At 35.9% G+C, this 20,236-nt stretch overlaps 1 long non-coding RNA gene across 1 annotated transcript in view; it reads right to left on the reverse strand.

Moving 5' to 3' along the window:
- Positions 1–6,502: 6,502 nt before the first annotated feature.
- LOC117083662 overlaps positions 6,503–20,236 on the reverse strand; it is a 97,377-nt gene continuing 83,643 nt past the window's right edge. Inside the window, exon 2 of the long non-coding RNA XR_004437154.1 lies at positions 6,503–6,816. This is a non-coding gene — a long non-coding RNA (uncharacterized LOC117083662). The remainder of the gene's footprint in view (positions 6,817–20,236) is intronic.

Genomic DNA, 20,236 nt, shown 5'->3' on the forward strand with positions numbered 1-20,236 from the left:
CTTGAACTCCTGACCTGAAGTGATCCACCTGCCTTGGCCTCCCTAAATGCTGGGACTACAGGTGTAAGCCACCATGCCCAGCCTGCTATCATGTAATTTTACAGTTAAGGTAGTTAAAAAAAGAAAAAAAAAAAAAGAAGGAGAGGATGTAGTAGACATCTATGTTGTGTTTACTCAATGTATTATTCCATTCTCATGCTGCTATGAAGAACTACCTAAAACTGGCTAATTTATGAAGAAAAGAAGCTTAACTGTGTCACAGTTCTGCAGGCTTAACAGGGAGCATGACTGAGAGGCCTCAGGAAACTTACAGTCATGGCAGACGGTATAGGGGAAACAAGCACATCTTACCATGGCAGCGCAGGAGACAGAGAAAGAAGGGGGAAGTGCCACACAGTTTTAAGCCATCAAATCTTGTGAGAACTCACTCACTATCACAAGAACAGCAAGGGGGAAATCCACCAATACGATCCAGTCACCCTCATCAATTCCCTCCCCTGATACATAAGGATTAAAATGTGACATGAGATTTGAGTGGGGACACAGAGACACACCATAAATCTCAATATCATGTCCTTAGGGATTACAAATTGGGAAATAGCCACACCCTTTCCTTTGAGGGAACTGCTGCTTCTTCACTACAGCTTTATATTTCGGATTCATCCTTTTTCAGAAAACCCTGACTGGATTGGCGTTGCCCATCATAGTGCTTCTGTTCTTCCGGCTGTCTAAAAGCATCCTGCTTTCAACTCCATCTCTTCATGTCACAGTATTTTGTATTAAGTTCCTCACTGTACTTCCACTTAACTTTTCTCCTTTCTGGTTCTCTACTTCACACATTATAATTTAAAATAGACAAAGAAAGAGACTTATCCTTGCTCACTTCTATATAGCTAGGCTGAAAAAGTGACCTGGAAATTATTAGGTTTTTATACAATATTATTGAATGAATGAATCAGTACAAGAATAGAAATGTGATAAAGACACAGTCAAATCCTTTCACCTAGAGTTTTACAAGCTCAGTTCACAGGGAAATCCCTTCTCTCAGGTCCTGGAGTTAGGACAACGTAGTCTCAGAGACCACCAGTTTCCATGCCTCTAAGGAAAAATCTGAATGAATGAAGGTGACCCACTTTAAGAAGCAGAGATGAGATGGAAAAATATGGTAAGAGTCTTTGCCAGGGTAAAGCCCTGGTTTATACTCAGTGAGGCTCCCAGAGGAGCCCTGGTTCCTTCAGGATTTCCTTCAAATCTGAGTTATCTTGACACCCTTCCAATAAATGATGTTTCAGTAAATGATGTTTCAGTAAAACCTACAGCTGAAAATCTAATTTTCAGGAAAACAGTTTGACCCATTGAGCAGCTCTAGACAGAAATACAAACTACTCTAATAAAACATAATATTTTTCACTTAAGTAGCACTTTATATAAAATATAAGATTTTGCACTTAGGTAGCACTTTCCACTTACCAGCACTTTTACATAGAGTGGATCACCAGAGATTTGTAATACCTTTGTGAGGATTTCAAGGTATTTATAGCCCTATTTTCCAGGAAAAAAAAGTAGTGATGTTTAGACAATATATATTAATATTTTAATTATAATAAGATATAGGGTTTATTGAATGCTTGTAACATGCCAAAACTTGTACTGAGCACACTACATCAATTATCTCCTTAATAAATATACATTTTATCAACATCCTTCTTTAAAATCTAAGCAAGTTGTGGCATAGAAGAGCACCTGTTTTGCATTGCTGGGACCTTTGCTGAAACAGCCTTCTGCAGGTATTTAGACCTCAGTCAGGCTGTTTTGTAATATAACTAGCATTTTATTTTTTACTTTTTATTTTTTTTAAAGATAAGGTCTTACCCTGTTGCCCAGGCTAGAATCAAGTGGCCTGATCAAAGCTCACTGTCTCCTTGAACTGCTGGGCTCAAGTGATTCTTCCACCTCAGTATCGTAAGCAGCTAGGTCTACAGGTACATGCTACCGTGCGCAGCTAATTTGTAAATTTCTGGTAGAGGTGAAGTCTTGGTACGTTTTCCAGGATGATCCTGAACTTCTGGGCCCAAGCGATCTTCCCTCCTTGACCTCCAAGTGTTGGGATTACAGGAATGAACCACAGTGCCCAGCCTGACCAGCATTTTCTAATCTTGGTATTTCTTATACCTTTGGTGGTTTCCATCCACATTCCTCTATGGAAAAATGTTCCCCATTTTATAATGTCCACATAAAATCTGAATTTCTCTCTTTGTGTGGATTCTCATCTTTCAGTGGAAATTAAATTCTTTAATACATTTATTTCTGATCTGATGACCCAACAAATCTTGATCTTGTTGTGAGAGAATCGTTCTCTGCTCAAATTACTTGTAAAATGTTGGGTTAGAAAAACTTTAATATACATTTCTTCTGACAAACCTTCCAGAGCCTTTTATATAACAATGTGTATGTCTCTGAGAAGAGAATATGCTTTCCATTGCCTAAAATTATTTAACTTTTTCTTGTCACCTCTTAACATCTCCAAGGATCCCTTATGGCAGAATACTATTAGGGAGAAATAGCATTATTTGGCACTGTAAAGTTTAATTATGTTGCTGTAATCCACAAATCTGTATTTCTTCCTTTACTTGATTGTTTATTCTTGAGGGCAAAAATTGTAAACGTGCTTACTTTTAAGAGCTTGGGAAAGTTTTACAGAATATGGTAGTTACGTTTTTTGTTCTTTTTTGTTTTTTAGAGGGGTCAGGGTCTCACTTTGTTGCCCAGGCTGGAGTGCAGTGGTATGATCTTGGCTCACTGCAAGCTCTGCCTCCTGAGCTCAGGTGATCCTTCCACTGTAGTTGTTTTTTAAATGTTAGTTAAGCTTAATGTAATTTTTTTCCATACACTTATGGTTTTGCAGAAGATAAAAAGACTATGTTTATTAGTCAATATCTTTTTTTTTTTTTTTGAGGCGGAGTCTCGCTCTGTCACCCAGGCTGGAGTGAGTGGCGCAATCTCGGCTCCCTGCAAGCTCCGCCCCCCGGGTTCCCGCCATTCTCCTGCCTCAGCCTCCCGAGTAGCTGGGACCACAGGCGCCGCCACCTCGCCCGGCTAGTTTTTTTTGTATTTTTAGTAGAGACGGGGTTTCACCATGTTAGCCAGGATGGTCTCGATCTCCTGACCTCGTGATCCGCCCGTCTCGGCCTCCCAAAGTGCTGGGATTACAGGCTTGAGCCACTGCGCCCGGCCTATTAGTCAATATCTTATATTAAATACTTTTTATATGCATGTCACATATGGTAACAATCTTACATTGTACCACAGAGATATTAAACATTGCACTAAGCCTACCATTTTTACTTAAAATGTTAAATAATTAGTAGGATACCTGGGTTCTTTTTTAGAATTGTTTAAATATAGGAGATATTCTTTGTTTTCTGGAATGTTGATTAATGTGGGATGATAGGTAGCTCCTTAAAGTATCTTCATTTCTTGATATCCTTATAAATATTTTATGGTTTATTCATTAAGAAAATTTTCTCATTTACACAATAATATTCTTGTTTGAATATTAAAAAAGACTGAACTAGAGAATTTTTCTAAACCCATAAGTAGCATAGAGGGAAATATAAGGCGTATAAGCAAATAAACTGAACGTAAAAAGATCTCAGAATTGTTTTTGTTTGTCAGATCTCTAGTTTGCAACTTTTTCTGTCTTCTAAATCGTGGTTCTAACAGGAGATATTTTTGTTGTTGTTGTTTTTCTACATTTGTCAATGTTTAGAAACTTTCTTCTATTTCTTTAAACTGGGGAAGATGTGTATCTAGCAGTACTGGTACATGTATCTAGTGCATAGAGGCCAGGGATACTTTGCTCAAAATAGTATTCGCTATTGTGTATGACCCTTCTATTGGCTGTCTTCCTTCTCCATGTCACCACTTCACGGCTTTGTTGTGCTTCTGGAATCACTTCTCATATAAGCAAATTATGCCCATATTCTCCTCCTGGAGTTTCCTTTTGGAAAATTCAGACTAAGACATCTGTTTAATATTTGTAAACATCTTAAATGCACAGGACAGCCCCCCTGTTTCTGACCAAAGGACTTTTTTAGTTCAAAATGTCACTAGTGCCTGGGATAATAAATCAGGCTGTAAAAAATTATGGCTTATCAATTATCATAAATATATGCATATACTAAAATAAATATTTTGCATAATTTTCCCAATTTTCATTTTTGTTATTCTTGTTGTTCAGAAATGCTTTGAAAAATGATGTTCAACTTAATTTCAAGGCGACACATACATGGGATATTAGAGAAACTCAGTAATAGCAGCCATGGCAAATTTACCAAGAAGTTTTTTAAGCCCACGTTTGAGAAGCTCTCACACAGATCTCTTTTGAGACACTGAGAAAGACTGTAGCAGTGTGTTCATATGGTATTATTATTTTGTTTTTATTTTAGTATTGCAACAATAAGATTCTTGGCAGCAGTCATTGGGGCTGTTATCACACCTCTCCTGACTTCTCCTCTGTCATACTGACCTTCATGTTGGTATGAAATGACCATATTTGCCATCTTTTAAAATTTGTGATTTGCTGTGATTTATTTAATTAAATATTCGATCTGACATCTAGTGGAGAAGCTGCCACACCTTTCTAGTATCCTTCTCCACCCTAAACTTACACTGGAGCTCAACTGGGGCTTTGCTGGATGGTTCTTGTACATGTCTATGGCTTCCACTTAAGCGTTTCCCTTCCTTCGGATTTTCTCTTGCTGCATAAATATCACCACCCACAAACATATGCAAAGACAGAGAAGGCTGGAAATACTGGGAAATCGCGACCCCCAAGAACAAGCCTCAGTGGTATACACTCCAGCGTTTTTCTCTTGATTTGGCATCCTGAGGTTTGGTCTAAAGTGTCTTTCAGAGGGCCCACAGCAAGAGTGAGCCCCAGTTACTCGGAGTGGTGCTCGCTATTGTGTATGACCCTTCTGTTGGCTGTCTTCCTTCTCCATGTCACCACTTCATGATTTTGTTGTGCTTCTGGAATCACTTCTCATATGAGCAAATCGTGCTCATAGTCTCCTCCTGGAATTTGCTTTTGGAAAACTCAAACGAAGGCATCTGTTTAATATTTGCAAATTTGGATTTTTTTCATTAGAAGAGCCCTTATATTGTCTAACTTCTCAGTCCCATACAACCTGTAATTTTCTTTCAACGTGGCACACTTATTTTGGAAAAAGAAAACCCTTAGCTCCTCCTGAAAGCTCCTACCCACTCCAGGACAACAGGGTAAACGGTGGAATCACTGTTATAGACTGACCTAATTTTCCTGAAAAAAAACCAATGCTGGCTTTTAAAAACATCACGAGACAATATGTCTAGAGAAAAACGTTGAGTTTTACATTAAGAAGAATACTTTAAATCTCTACCCCCATCTTTTCTCAGTAACAGAGCTTAAGCATGGAGGAAGTGAACTTTAATGTCATTTGGCCTGATTCATTCAAACACTATGCCTGGAAACCTTCTGTTAACTTAGAGAAGTTAGGTCAAGGAACCAAACAAAAGCAGTAAGTAAACGTCAATTTGGTTTACATGCCCATAAAAAAGAGCAAGACTGCTGTCAAGGAAAGCAAGTCAGAATTGGATGGGGATGTCTTCAATGGCTCAAAGGACTGGTCATGGGATGTGTGAAGCCTTTCTTTTCTGGGTCAGTAGTCTGAATCCAGGCCGGGTGAGTAGAACCCAAAAAAGTCATGATTATTTCACAGCTGATGTACACACTCTTTGGAATGAGCCAGGTCTCACTCCAGGTTTTGGAAGACTTGTGTCTGCAGCCAAGGCCTCCCCTCACCCAGAGCAGTGATTGCCGCTGTTCTTAGCTGCCTTGACAGAAAGGCCAGGGATTAAACGAACATTGAAACCGGACTGCACTCACTGTGGCCAGCTAAGGAGCCTCAGTGCACTGGCCATACAGGATTGATAGCAAAGCAGCGTTTTCTCTTTTCTGTTCTTGCACTGTATAGATTTAAGGGGAATTTCAGAATATCAGATGTCAGTTTGCTATTTGTCCAGGTCATTTAAAACATTTTGAAAAGAAAAGGATTTCAAAGGAGCTTATCAAAAGTTGTGTTTGGCATGGAGTTCTGCGTGACATGCTTCAACGTAAGAGTAAAATGTCGTGGCCAAGTTGTAACCCCTGGATGCGTAAGTTCGTCATCGCAGCACTCACAAAGCCCACACTGGAACCGTTTTCTTTCAGGCACTTAGGTGAAAGGTGAGCAATGTTTGATTTCCTTCTGCTTTCATGATAAGTAATAGAGTGGTCATTTTCTAACAGTAAATTAAGAAGTAACAAATGGATTTCAATTTTCCTAATTTCACTCAGGGTATCTTTTGAAGTGTGTATTATTAGTTTGTACTAATGCAAAACTACCAGCTGAAACTCATCTCCCTAATGAGGTTCATTCGTCCTTTGACAAGGCAATAGTTTCCTCAAGAAAAACTTAACTAATAGTGTGGCCAGTACCTTATAATTAATTTTCTTCCCCAATCCTTGCAAGCATGAAAACAAACAGTAAATTTTTCATTTGTTCATCAGTTTCGAACAACTGTTTAGCAGAGATATGCTTGATTAATGGATTTAATTTGTTCCTTTCTTCTGTAGTCGGTTTTCATATTACATTGGTTATCAGAGGATAGGACCATAATGTGGGCATTCTCACCGCGGTCCACTCCATCAGTGTCAGCGCTGGCTTCTAGCTCCGGGTCCGCATCTTTAACCTTTGTCATCCTGCAGAATCTTTCATCAATCTGTGTTACAGTCACCTTGGGAAGAAAAGGCAGAAGCACTCAGTCAGCACTTACAGGTAGTAAAGTGTGTCATTATTTCTAACAAAATGCTGGCAGCGGTGCACCTTTCATTCCCAACCGAAATATGATTTGTGAGATCAGCAACCCAACTGTTAAAAGAGAAAAATGGAAGGTACCGGTCTGGTCACTACAAGGCCCTCTATAAAAACCAATACAAAATGCCTAATGCTTTCTTGCATGCTGAGCGCTTTAAATGACTGGGGCTAGTTTTGCAAATTGAATGTTATTGTCAGATAATGAAAGTACCTATGTAGAGGTCAAATAGCATCCTGAAGTATAATGGCAGTTTTCATAATACTAACTGTTTCATAGTAGGGCACAAATCTCCATGGTTCAAATCTGTAGTTCACTTGACTTTTCAGTGTGACATAAAAAGTCATAAACTGTGGCTTGAGGGGTTTTCATTCTTCTTTTTAACCGAAGTGTAACGTAGACTTCCTAGAAAAATGTAAATGCTTAAGAAATTTTAAAAGATGCCTTTCATTAGGACATTTTTGACTTCCACATAAAATGTAAAACTAAAACATATATTTAGATATTTTTATGCATAAAATCTATAATATTTGCGACAGGAGTTACCTTCTTAGTATAGAAAGATAATGATCTAGAGTATAATGTTTACAGAAAACGTGTTCTAAATACACACTGTGCATTTAAAGAAAATTCCAGTAATTTAGTTTGGATACTGAGTTCCGTGACCTTTCTTTCTATATAATTGAGAATCTGTTAAAAATAGTTAAAATGGATTTTATTATTTGTCATAACATACTTGTCAGTATTATTCAATATTTCTATTATAGTATTATGTGCAAAAACTTGAAATTAATACTTCATTGAATATCTCTGGAGCAATATGTATAAAAATGATTTTTTGACATTTATTCCAGACAATATTTTTTTAACCTTCTTTGGAAGATAAAAATACAAACCAAAATAATATGCCTGATATTGAAGAAAACTTTTCGAATTTATATGTAACTGGGCTAGACTTGAACTGATGTACTGGCAAGATTTAGGTTCTACTACCAGCTTTGTAATTTACTATTTTTGAGTTATTGGACTAGTCATTCATTTTTGTGACAATAACACTATATTCATAAACCTCTTATTTATGCAAATGTGAGGCTCTGTTACATCACTTCAAAATGGACCAACAATTTTAGTGGCCACCCACTGTGGACTAATTTTATCAGTATTCCTTATTTTGGCATGTAATGTTCTCAGCAATCTAACCATTCAGCCACATTAAAAGGTGCAGTATGCAAGAGAAGGGAGAAGGGAGATTTTCGTTTCTCATAAAAGTCTCAATTAATAACCCTATCATGCAGATATGACAAGTTATGAAATAATTTATTTTCTTGTCATTGTTTTAGATTTTACTTTCTATTTAGTTTTTGTGTTTGAAAAAGGATGGGAATTTCTGCTGTTATCTGCCAGATGTACATTTCATATGTACAATATACTTACGAAACCCTCCAGTCGTCCTGAACTTCTTACTAGTCTCTCTACTCCTTGTGTATGATTATGCCTCTGTCCCTGTGGTGCACCCTCTTCCTGGCTAGTGCCTACTCACCCTCCCTCCCTACATCTCTGCTCAATAAATGTATACCTATCTTTATAGTTCAGATAATTTCCCCCTTACTTCCTGAAGTCTTTACAAGTTATCCTTGTTAGTATTAATTTCTTCCTTCTTTGTGGTCTCATAGTACACTGTTTTTCATTCTTTTAATGTACAAACCACAGTAGAGTTAGACAAATAGTGGGGGCATATATGTCTGTCTCTACCATGAATGATATCAGGAGTACATGTTTTCCTTTTTCTTTTCTTTTCTTTTTTTTTTTTTTTTGAGACAGTCTCCCTCTGTCGATCAGGTTGAAGTGCAGTGACTACATCTCTGCTCACTGCAGCCTTGACCTCCTGGGCTCAAGGGATCCTTCCATCTCTCAGCCTCCCGAGTAGCTGGGACTACAGGCACGTGCCACCACACCTGGCTAATTTTTTGTGTTTGTTGCAGAGGTAGGTGGGGTTTCACCTTATTGCCCCAGCTGGTCTCGATTCCTGGGCTCAAGTAATCTGCCTGCCTTGGCCAGCCAAAGAGCTGGGAATACACGTGTGGGCCACCTTGCCCAGCCTAGACTACATGTTTTTCTAATCTCATGTTTGTCTTTGCCCTGTCCCATAGGCAGAACAAAAATGCTTTGACCCAACTAGAGCTCACTAAAAATACATTGAGTGCATAGATGAATAACTTGATCATAAATTATAAATAATGTTTATTGCTTTCAAATTACAAAAACATTTTGCCAGGTATTAACATGAAAACTACTGTGAAAGGTATTCCACATAAAACATGAGGCAGCTCACCTCGGAATTTAGTTCATAATGTCTTACCCACTATATGCAATTTAATATGTTTAATTTTTGGAACTAAGATAAATCCTTCCTTAGGACATTTACATTTAAATATAAACATTCTTCCAAAATGATAGTTTATTTAAGGAAAACATTATAGGCATAAAAGCTTGCTCTTATTTTATATTTTCAGAGACAATATTTAAAGAAGTAGATTCATGAAGCAAAATATTACATAGCTTCATAAATTCGCACACAACCTTGAATTTCTTAAATTATTTTATCCCACAAACGTTCTTATTCTTATCCCTCAGGTGAATGCTGCCAGGATCCATCAATACATATTTTGAAAATTGTAAAATTTGTTCATGCTGCTCAAATATAAGAGAGAAAGAGAAAGGAAGACAATCAACAAAGCAATGTTTATATTGGTTTTAACTTCAGCTGCTGCTGCAGTTAGGAACTTTGATAATGGGTAAGAAAAAGAACTTTAGGGAAAGTTATTAGTTATTGGAGAAAGTTTTTAATAAAAACTATTTGATTTAAATCACAGGTCTAGGAAGTTCCTCCCACTGTGGGTCTGCGCACATGTAATGGGAGACATCTCAGGGCTTTGTGATCATCTCAAGGATGGTTCTTTATTCCTGAGCAGTTACTGGAAACAAAAGAGGTTACAAAAATAAAGTCTAAATATGCTTGGCTCTAGAAAACCTGAGGCTGCCCTTTGAAATTTCCTGCCTCTCTGTTATATCTGCACAGGCATCAACAGTGTTCTGACCAGGCTCTATTCTCCGTTCCTCCGAGGACTGTCTCAGGCAGCTTCAGTCACCCGTGTTTACTTTGTCCAAGAGTTACTGCTGACCACCTGTCAGCATTTCACCCTTTTCTACAGTCCCCTTCCAATGTACAGAAAAGATAACTACTTTTATTATTATCATTATTTAAAGTTGTGTTTACTCAGCCTTAACGAAAACTATAAGAACAGTACAATGTACAGTTTATATTAGAATCTGCTAGGCCAACTTGAGTTTAGATCAATCCACACCACACAACGTTCCTGGTGTCTTCTGACACTGACACTCACTGTTTATCCTTCTTGGACAAGTCCTCTCAACAAAAGCAGACACAGATCTACCAAAGCAATGAAGACTGTGAGAGAACAACGTAGGATAAAATGAAACTGAATGAAAGGATACTCCAAAGGCAAAATAAAGAAAAATGAAATCTGCTTCCAATATAGACAATCACCTGTGTTAAAATATAACATACTGGATTCATTCAAGCCACAATTTCTTAAATGTAATTGGTTTATAAGTATGACTTAGACTGTCTATAGTAACAAGATCTGGCAAAGAGTAACTTTTCTTTTTCTTTTTTTTTTTTTTTTTGAGACGGAGTCTCGCTCTGTGGCCCAGACTGGAGTGAGTGGCGCGATCTCGGCTCACTGCAAGATCTGCCACCCGGGTTCACGCCATTCCCCTGCCTCAGCCTCCCGAGTAGCTGGAACCACAGGCGCCCGTCACCTCGCCCGGCTAATTTTTTGTATTTTTTAGTAAAGACGGGGTTTCACTGTGTTAGCCAGGATGGTCTCGATCTCCTGACCTCGTGATCCACCCGTCTCGTCCTCCCAAAGTGCTGGGATTACAGGCTTGAGCCACCGCGCCCGGCAGTAACTTTTCATATTAGGGACTAAACGTAATTTTTCTTAATTTTTATTTTATTCTCGACAGACATCATTGTTGTAATTATTTAGTAAAAGTTGAGTTTATAAAATGCTAAAACCATTGTTCTCATACAAATATAAAATATGCATATGTCAACTGTGAACTCTGATTACTGAGGGAAGCAGAAAGAGTCTAAAATTGGTAAAATAAAGATTTGAATCACAGAGATTTATATCCTGTACCACAGAGGTCCCTAACCCCTGGCCATGGACTGCACAACAGGAGGTGAAAAGCGTGGGTGAGTGAGCGAAGCTTCATCTGAATTTACAGCCCCTCCCCATCACTCCTATTACCACCTGAGCTCTGCCTCCTGTCAGATCAGCAGTGGCGTTAGATTCTCATAGGAGCACAAACCCTGTTGTGAACTGCACATGGGAGGGAGCTAGGCTGCACACAGCTGATGAAAATCTAATGCCTGATGATTTGTCTCTGTCTCCCATCACCCCCAGATGGGACCTTCTGGTTATAGGAAAACAAGCTCAGGGTTCCCACTAATTCTCATTATGGTGAGTTGTATCATTATTTCATTATATATTACGGTGTAATAACAACAGAAATAAAGTACACAATAAATGTAACGTGCTTGAATTATCCTGAAACCATCACCCCTGTCCCCTGTCTCTGGAAACATTGTCTTCTACAAAACTGGTGACTGGTGCCAAAAACACTGGGGACCGCCGCTCTACCAGTTGAAATGTATTTCCATCAGCATCGAATTAGAATGATTTCATTGCTCTGACCATGAGGAATGTGCATAACTCTCAGTTTTCTGCAAGTTAACTTCTATTCATAGCTTAGTCAAGGACATTAAAAGGTACATACCCCAATAGCATTGGATGATCCCCAGAGTCTCTTAGGCAACAACTGACATGCCACTGAAAGAAAACCCAGAAATATCTTTTGCCCGTGTCCAAGATTTTCTGTTTTTCCTATTTTTATATTCAAAAAATTTCCTCAATTGTTTTTGCATATTAAATTAATCACAGTGTTGTATTCACATATCTATACAAATTTTAGATTATGTCATATTCTTTTTCTTTCTCCAAGCACATTTATCCTCATAGCTTCCTTTTCTTGTCAGTCCATGCCTGCCAGAGTATTGCAATATCTTAGACATGCACATAATCCTGCAAGAAAATGTGAAGAATTTTAAAAAAATGAAAATCACTCAATCTTAGAAATTTACCGTATATTGAGCCTTTCATGATCAAGAACAAATTTGAAAAGAATGACATTGTTTCATTCTCAAACTCTAGGCAGAGAGAGAGGCATAGTTGCAAAGACAGAGATGAAGGCATGGTGTAGGAGAACAAAAATAATTTAGACCTCTGCATTCTCAAAGGATTTGTGCCCTCACTTTGAGAATCAGTTATATTATAGGTAGTTATCAAAGTCTTAAATGAAGACATATTAGTGTGCAGTTTACACTACGGAATCTAAACATTTGTTTGATGTCTAGGTTTTAATGGATGAGAGTAAGAAATTTTTTTTAATCTAATTTTTCATATCTTAGAGACTATCCACCATTAATGCAATAGTAATTTGATTATTAAGCCTGGTATAAGAAAGGCAACACATTTTAGGAGAAAAGAAGGTTTTGTTTTGTAGTGTGATTACTTGATGATAAATTCAGATATGTCCTTGAGGCCATATTAGCATGTGAATGTGTTTGCCATATTACTGGTTTTCTGGAAATTGATTAAACAACAAAATCAGAGTAATAATAGGGTTTTGTAAAATAGCCTTCGAGATACAGCTAGACTCATTTGCTAATATATATAAATCTGGGACAGAACGGGAAATTTGTATGAGATAAACCATGGGTTGTTAGGCTTTCAGTTGTCACCTAACACTAGTGTGGATGCTACTGACAATAGAGTGTACTTAAATCCTGCCTATATGTAAAATGGAATGGATTTAATGAGCTACAGAGAAGTCCAGTTCCTTTTCTGACTTTATTAAAAGTTTATAATTTGTAAGCTTTAGCAAATAGCAGAAATAAAGCATACGTCTAACTGTAAGTAAATTATGAAGGAATATTAGGAGCCCCTTACTGCAGATTCTGACTCCCTGGTGTAAACTGAGTATTAGTAGCTAGCTGTCTTATTTATTGGATATACCAATTGCTGTATGTATTTAAAATTTTGATCTATCGTATTTCACAATCCAGTAACTGAAAGGGAATAATGAGTGATAAGAAGTAAAAAGAAGAAAGGATGGTATAATAGATAGTCCAGAGATACTCTCCAAATCTTCTTATACATTATGGTCATTCAAAATACTATTTATGTAAAATTTTCATTATCTTAGGGTATGTGTAGATTTAGGAGATGTAGTACTTTTTAGCACCATAATTAATAATCAATGGATTTTTCCATATGATACAAAACATCTACATCTTCTTTAAAATTATGACAAATTTACCAGATATCTATGAGTGACACTAGGGTATCTTCTGTTTAATTCCAAGATCTCTTTTGAAAACATTGATCACAATAAATAGGTATGTCATGTGAACATATATCACTGAAATTTTTATTGCTGTATTACAATGTTGAACATAAAACATAACTCTCAAAGATATAAGACAAAAACTTCGTGATCTTGTAAATAGAGAATTTGCTACTATCTATTCTAAAAGGAGTGATTAAACAGTAAACAAAGGGTTAAACAAATGACACTGGCTTTGAGGATAAAGTGTAATTCACAAATTAGGAAAGCTCACAAATGAACTTAACAATTAATCTTGAGAGCATCAAAAATGTCCCTGTTATTTCTGGGAAAGAGGGGGAGTAACAGGCATTACCTCTAAATTGCTCTGTCAAAAAGATTAGTTGAAAAAATTTTGTTAATGCCAAAATTAATGAGAATTATTATTTGGCCCCAAAATTAACTCTCATAAATCTTCAGAGAGGCTTTTAGTTTTAATTTCTGTATTTTTCTTTTATGGAGACAATGTCTCAATTACATTATTGTGCTTAATAAAGATGTATTGGGAATACACAGTAGCATAAAATGTCTTGATCGATGCTAATTTTGAATGCTTATAAAGAAAACACAAGACAGTCACTAGAAAAATTGTGAAGAACAAATAAATGGAATTAAAATAGGCTGATTTATTCCTGACTCTGACTTCACAAATTCCAATGTTGCTGCTGCAAAGAAACGTTTTGTAGATTACTTAAGATAATAAAGTAAATAGCTACATTTTGGCGATGACAAATAGGAAGAGGGTCTTTCTGCTAAAGAACAACAGCAACAATAATGGATTCAAAATGCTTTGCATTGAAAACAAATGAGAAATAAAGATGATATGATTTAAAGAAATGTGTTTTACACCCCACAACCTGTCCCAATCATCATAAAGACATTGATTTAAATACAATTGTTCATATGAGAAAAACGGCTTTATGAAATATTACCGGAAAACTACAATTTGAAATCGATACGTCAGAGAACATTATCCAAAATTTGTAAATAAGACAAGAAAGGTAGTACATTCTTCAATGTTATATGAATTGAAAAGCCACAAAAAATTGCCTAAGGAGGCCGGGAGCGGTGGCTCAAGCCTGTAATCCCAGCACTTTGGGAGGCCGAGATGGGCGGATCACAAGGTCAGGAGATCGAGACCATCCTGGCTAACACGGTGAAACCCCGTCTCTACTAAAAATACAAAAAACGAGCCAGGCGTGGTGGCGGCGCCTGTAGTCCCAGCTACTCGGGAGGCTGAGGCAGGAGAATGGCGTAAACCCGGGAGGCGGAGCTTGCAGTGAGCTGAGATCCGGCCACTGCACTCCAGCCCGGGCGACAGAGCGAGACTCCGTCTCAAAAAAAAAAAAAAAATTGCCTAAGGAATGTATTTAAACTCACTATTTAATATTGATTAAGGGCTCTAGAAATAGTGAAGTTAATTGTGAACTTGTAGACATTTGTATGGTAGAATTGCAAAATAATTTCCATCCAGTGTAACAAATAAACCAGAGAATTATGACATTTTTGGATATCAACCAGTTTTTATCTAATATGGCAATCTTATCATAACTTTGACCGTAAATATCCCAGCTTCTGGGATGATCTTTGAACTGGTTATAACATTTTACTACTTCTTTGACACGTGTTTATTTGTATTTTCATCAGTCATAATTTTCTTTTAAAAATTTTGTTAATTATAATTTTACATATCAAATATATAACCAAATTAATGACTTAAATATCATAAGAAATATTAGCACCTCTCAAGTTTACCTACATAGGTTGACAAAAAATATTCTGGATATTTAAAAATTTAAGAAATCACCTACTATTGAGCAACCTGAAATATTAGTAGAAAACTAACATAGGAAATTTTACTTTTAAAAAAATAGAATAACTGATTAGCAACAGTACTTTAGAAATAAAATTTTAAAAAATTGTCTAAACTGCTTTTTATTTTATTAGAATTACATGAATTTTCACCTAATGACTTTCATGGATGCCCTTAGGGGGAAAACTAATAAATATAAAAAGTACCTTAAAAGTTGGCAAAATGACAAGCTCAATATGAAATATTCGATGTGTGCAGAGTGTGGAAAGAATATTGTCCCTAGATTGAGGCCTACCATAAATACCAATATAATCTCGGGGAAGCAATTTGAAACTCTTAAAATAAATCTATAAAGTGAGGAGAATTGATTAAATTTACCTTGGAGGAAATTTCTAGAAATTGAATTGTTTTCAAGTTTATGATTTAACTATTTTATTTTCCACCTAAGATATCTAAGGATAGCTCAACAGAAGACAAAATTTTATCATTATATTGAACACTAACACTAAAAAGCTACACTATCACTAAAATCTGGGAGAAACTTTCACTAACAAGGCCAAAATGTATTCAAATAAAGGCACCATGCTGACCCTCCAGATATACAATAATTAAGTTTGCTGGCCCTCTCCTGTAAGTTTGAGGTATTTCCTGAGATTGTAAATTCGAATACTCACCAGAAGCCGCAGACAACAGAAGCATACAAATCAGACTTTATTCTCATTCATAGAGAAATTTGGGCTTATATAGCAGCTCATATAAGTGAGCACGTGGCTTGTCTAAAGTAACTCAAAATGTAAAAACAAGCAAAAACAAAAACAAAAAAATAGCTTAAAGGACTATGTAAACCCGATCAAACATATCTGTGAAGGTAAGAAAGTCCTGGTCTACACCACCAAGAAATGTGCCAATTAACTGCTGAGAACCACCATCTATGACCCACTGTTTGTTCTTCCACCTCTTCACACAACCACAACATTTTTCCCCATCACTTTTAGATAGTGGTTCCCAGAGATACTGTACAGATCTGGGGCAGAAATGGACAGGTCTTGGAAGTTTACACAGGACATGCGGATTGAGTAGTACAGAGAACACATGTGGGGAAAACTGTGGGAAGCTCTTCCCCGGGTATTCTTGCTTCTTATTCATATTTGATCTCCTTCCGTCTCTCTTTAATAGGATAAATTCAGAGTGTTTAAGATGACCAGAAAGTGGAAACGACACACTGCCTAATCATCCAGCCACACAGTGTTGAATGATTGCTGCTATTTTAAAATTGGGTGATGAGTTACACATGCCTACAAGTCTTCCAGGGTAATCACTTAAGGAGTACCTTCTGACATCAAAATACACACAGAGGAGAAACAAGGAGTCCCTCCTTGTTTATAGACAAAAATATGACTAGAACTGGTATTTCTGGTTGAAGTATTAGTATATTGAAAATAAATAAAAGTGAGAACTCTTACAAGATTATTTATTAGAAAAGGAGAAAATAATGATTCAAGTTGGAGGAGAATAATCTCTCGAAAGGACTGGCTACAAGAAAAATGTGGAAAGCATTTACTTTCTGTTGTCAGATAGTATTAAGGCTTGGATTCACATAAGGGAGACAATAAAAGAGATGGAAGACAATTGAATTGGGGAAAGTGTTGGTAAAAAGAGATGGAAATAAAAATGAAGATAGATGAAATAAGGAAGAAAAAGAAAGCTACAAATGAATAGCATAATTATTATTTACCCTAGAAAAATTAAAACATAGAAATGTCATTAAAAGTCAAAAATGGAGAAAAATAAGAAGTAAAAGTGATAAAAAGATGATAGAGATGTAGGAAAGAGAACAGATGCAAAGTTCAAAATATTAGTTTTCCTGAAGAAGAAAGTTGAACAAACTCAATAATCAAATATATAATAAAAAGGCAGTTTTTAATTTTTTTATTATTGTTGTGAAAAAATGACAAATTATGAAAATAGAAGGGGATTGTCAATACAACATAGAATTAAGTGATTCACATATAAAAACTATTAGTGAAAATATGAATTTTGAGCATAAATAAAATATAAATCTGTTAGAATCAGTATGTTAAAAAAGAAGGAAATAAGATAAAAAGTGATGAGGTTGGTTTCAGACCTAAACACATATTAGAAGCCAAAAAACAGCAGAAATGTCAGAGGTTTGAGTAGTATAACAATGTATTCCCAAGTATTCTATTCATCTGATCCTTTGCTTATGATGATAAAAGGCAAGCCTAGGTATCCAAAATCATATTCTACATCAGTCAGCGTCTCAGCAGGATGACATGTTTAGAAAGCCACACCTCTTAACTCCAAAGGTTGCCCAGTTGATGTAAGGATTTAGTTTTCCTTGGGAAATATTTATTTAGATATTAAAAGGATATATAATTATTTAGAAAGGAGGTGACTTATTTACTGGACTAGAACTTATAAGAGTGCACTTCAAATAGCACAGAATATTCTGGGAAGGAAAGGGTCTCGGTTCATCAAGTATGATGTATTTTGGATCCTTTTACAACACACTTTAAAAATTTTCTCCTATCATCTGGCAGATAACAGCAGAAAATCCCATCCTTTTTCAAAGACAAAAACTAAATAGGAAGTAAAATCTAAAACAATGACAAGAAAATAAATTATTTCATAACTTGTCATATCTGCGTGATAGGGTTATTAATTGAGACTTTTATGAGAAACGAAAATCTTCCTTCTCCCTTCTCTTGCACACTGCACCTTTTAATGTACAAATACATGACTACTAAATGGAAAAATTTCCATGATGAGATCATATTGATAAAAGTAATAAATGAAGATCTCTGGGCAATAAATCAAACACAGTTTAAATGCCAAAAGATTTTGAAGGAAATCAACATCATCAGGATACATGGCCGCATAATCAGAAACACGCCACAAAGAAAGTGCCAATTTCCTGGTCTCAAACAAGCATGACTATGAGATACATTCTTGTGGATAATAGGTCTGAGATATTAAGAATATTTGATGCTATATGGATGCTCCACTGCTACCATCCAGGTCCAAGCTGGCATAAGTTACGCTGACAAAATACAGCAAAGAAAGGGATCTGGGTGTTGTGCCAGAAAACACCTCAGCTGGCCCAGCTGTGCTTCATCCATCTCCAGGGATGTGGTATTCATTAAAATTACAGAGTACAATGGAGAACAGTGCACACAGGCATGAAGTCAGTCGGTATTTATCACTTTCAGGTTCTACTGGCTAACAAGGAATCCAAATATTTTCCTAACTTAGAATAAGGCACTAAACAAAAAGATCTGTTATCCAGACATTTTGGAATCATCATACTGAAAGGTTCTCGGAGTAGCTACAAGTCCTGTTCTGCAACTCCCTTGGGTTCAGCTAGAAATAATAATTTAAATAAAAGACCAGAAACTTATAATTGAATGATTACTAAGGCATAGGAACTCCTACTCTATTAGTTAAAAATTATAATTTTGAAGACTGTTTAATAATAGAAATATTTTCATGTTATAAATTTGTTTGAGAAAACATGTAATTCTACAGTTGTATGTATTATGTATTTTCTCTTCATGTGTTTCTAAATATTTTACTAATTGCCCTTTTCATAAGTTGAGACATTTCTTGTAATAATTCATGCCTTTGCTTATTTTACACAATTGATAAACTAAGCATTTAAAAATTTTATAATAAACCACATAACATAAAATATGTGGTAATGAAAATTGAGCTCTCAGAATACGTATTAAGCTTAGAGTCTACAATAGTATTGACCTATTTAATTAATTTAGTGAATTAAACACAACTACGCAATTCAGTTAAGAATGAAAAGGCAGTCCTCTAGCTGTCTGATCATTTCATGTTCATGCTAACTAATTATTTCAGCCAACTTACATTAAATTGTCTTTGTAAAATAATCTGCTAAGGACCTTCAAAATTATAGTTCTAAATAGTTTATTACTTGATCCATACTTCTTAATAACCAAATATGCACAAAAGCAAATAGAGGAAAATAAGTGAATTGCTTAGTTTGCCACATCTTCATGTGAATTAGTAAAACTCCGTGTTTGGTATAATTTGTGTGTAAATGATCTGTGAGTTTTAGTTGACTGCAGTTCGATATTGTTCAATTACACTTGAAATATAACACAGACTTTGCACCAATAACTATGTTGTATCCTAGTCATGATTAGTAATGTGTTCATTATATGCTAATCTGGGTAGAAAACATTTTGCAAATTGCTTTCAATTTAGAAGAAGCACATTCAATACATTTTAGGAGAAAAGTGACATAATGAAAACAGAGAGCACCCAGGAGAAGGAAGGAAAATGGCAGACACTCTGCATTTTATTTCAAAAGGAATATTTGAGGAATATGAACTGTTTAACTTAGAATTAAGAAGACACAGAAGAAAATATAGCTGTACTCAAACATACGATGAGCTGTCAAATGTAAGAGTATGTTTGCTCAGTATTGTGTTAAGATTAGACATTACATGAATGTTAATTATGTTCAAGAGATCGATTGCACAACATGGTGACTATAGTTAATAACAGTGTACGCTATTCATGAAAATTGCTAAAAAAGTAGATTTTAAGTGTTATAACCACAAAAAAGAAGTATGTAAGGTAACGCATGTGTTAATTAGCTTGATTTAGCCATTCTTAGTGTGTATCTACATAGCATTGTATACATATTTCAAAACATGTTGTACATTATAGATATATATAGTTTTTATCTGTCAATTAAAAATGAATAACTCAGCAAAATCAGAACAAAACAAAGGCATATTTTAAATCCACATAGGCAAGAAGTTTATATGTTCTCTTCATCATTGTTATGGTCTACACTGTGAAGCTGGAAGCTCAAACTCACTGGGTACATGAAATTTAAGTTAGTAATCCGTCTCTCCAAGATATAATGTATGAAATTATTACACTTGTTCAAGAGCAAGATATTAAGATTCCTTTGGTTCTAGGTTTTATGAGAATTTG

This window comes from Trachypithecus francoisi, unplaced genomic scaffold (genome assembly GCF_009764315.1).
Source record: "Trachypithecus francoisi isolate TF-2019V2 unplaced genomic scaffold, Tfra_2.0 Lachesis_group0, whole genome shotgun sequence".
NCBI lineage: Eukaryota > Metazoa > Chordata > Mammalia > Primates > Cercopithecidae > Trachypithecus > Trachypithecus francoisi.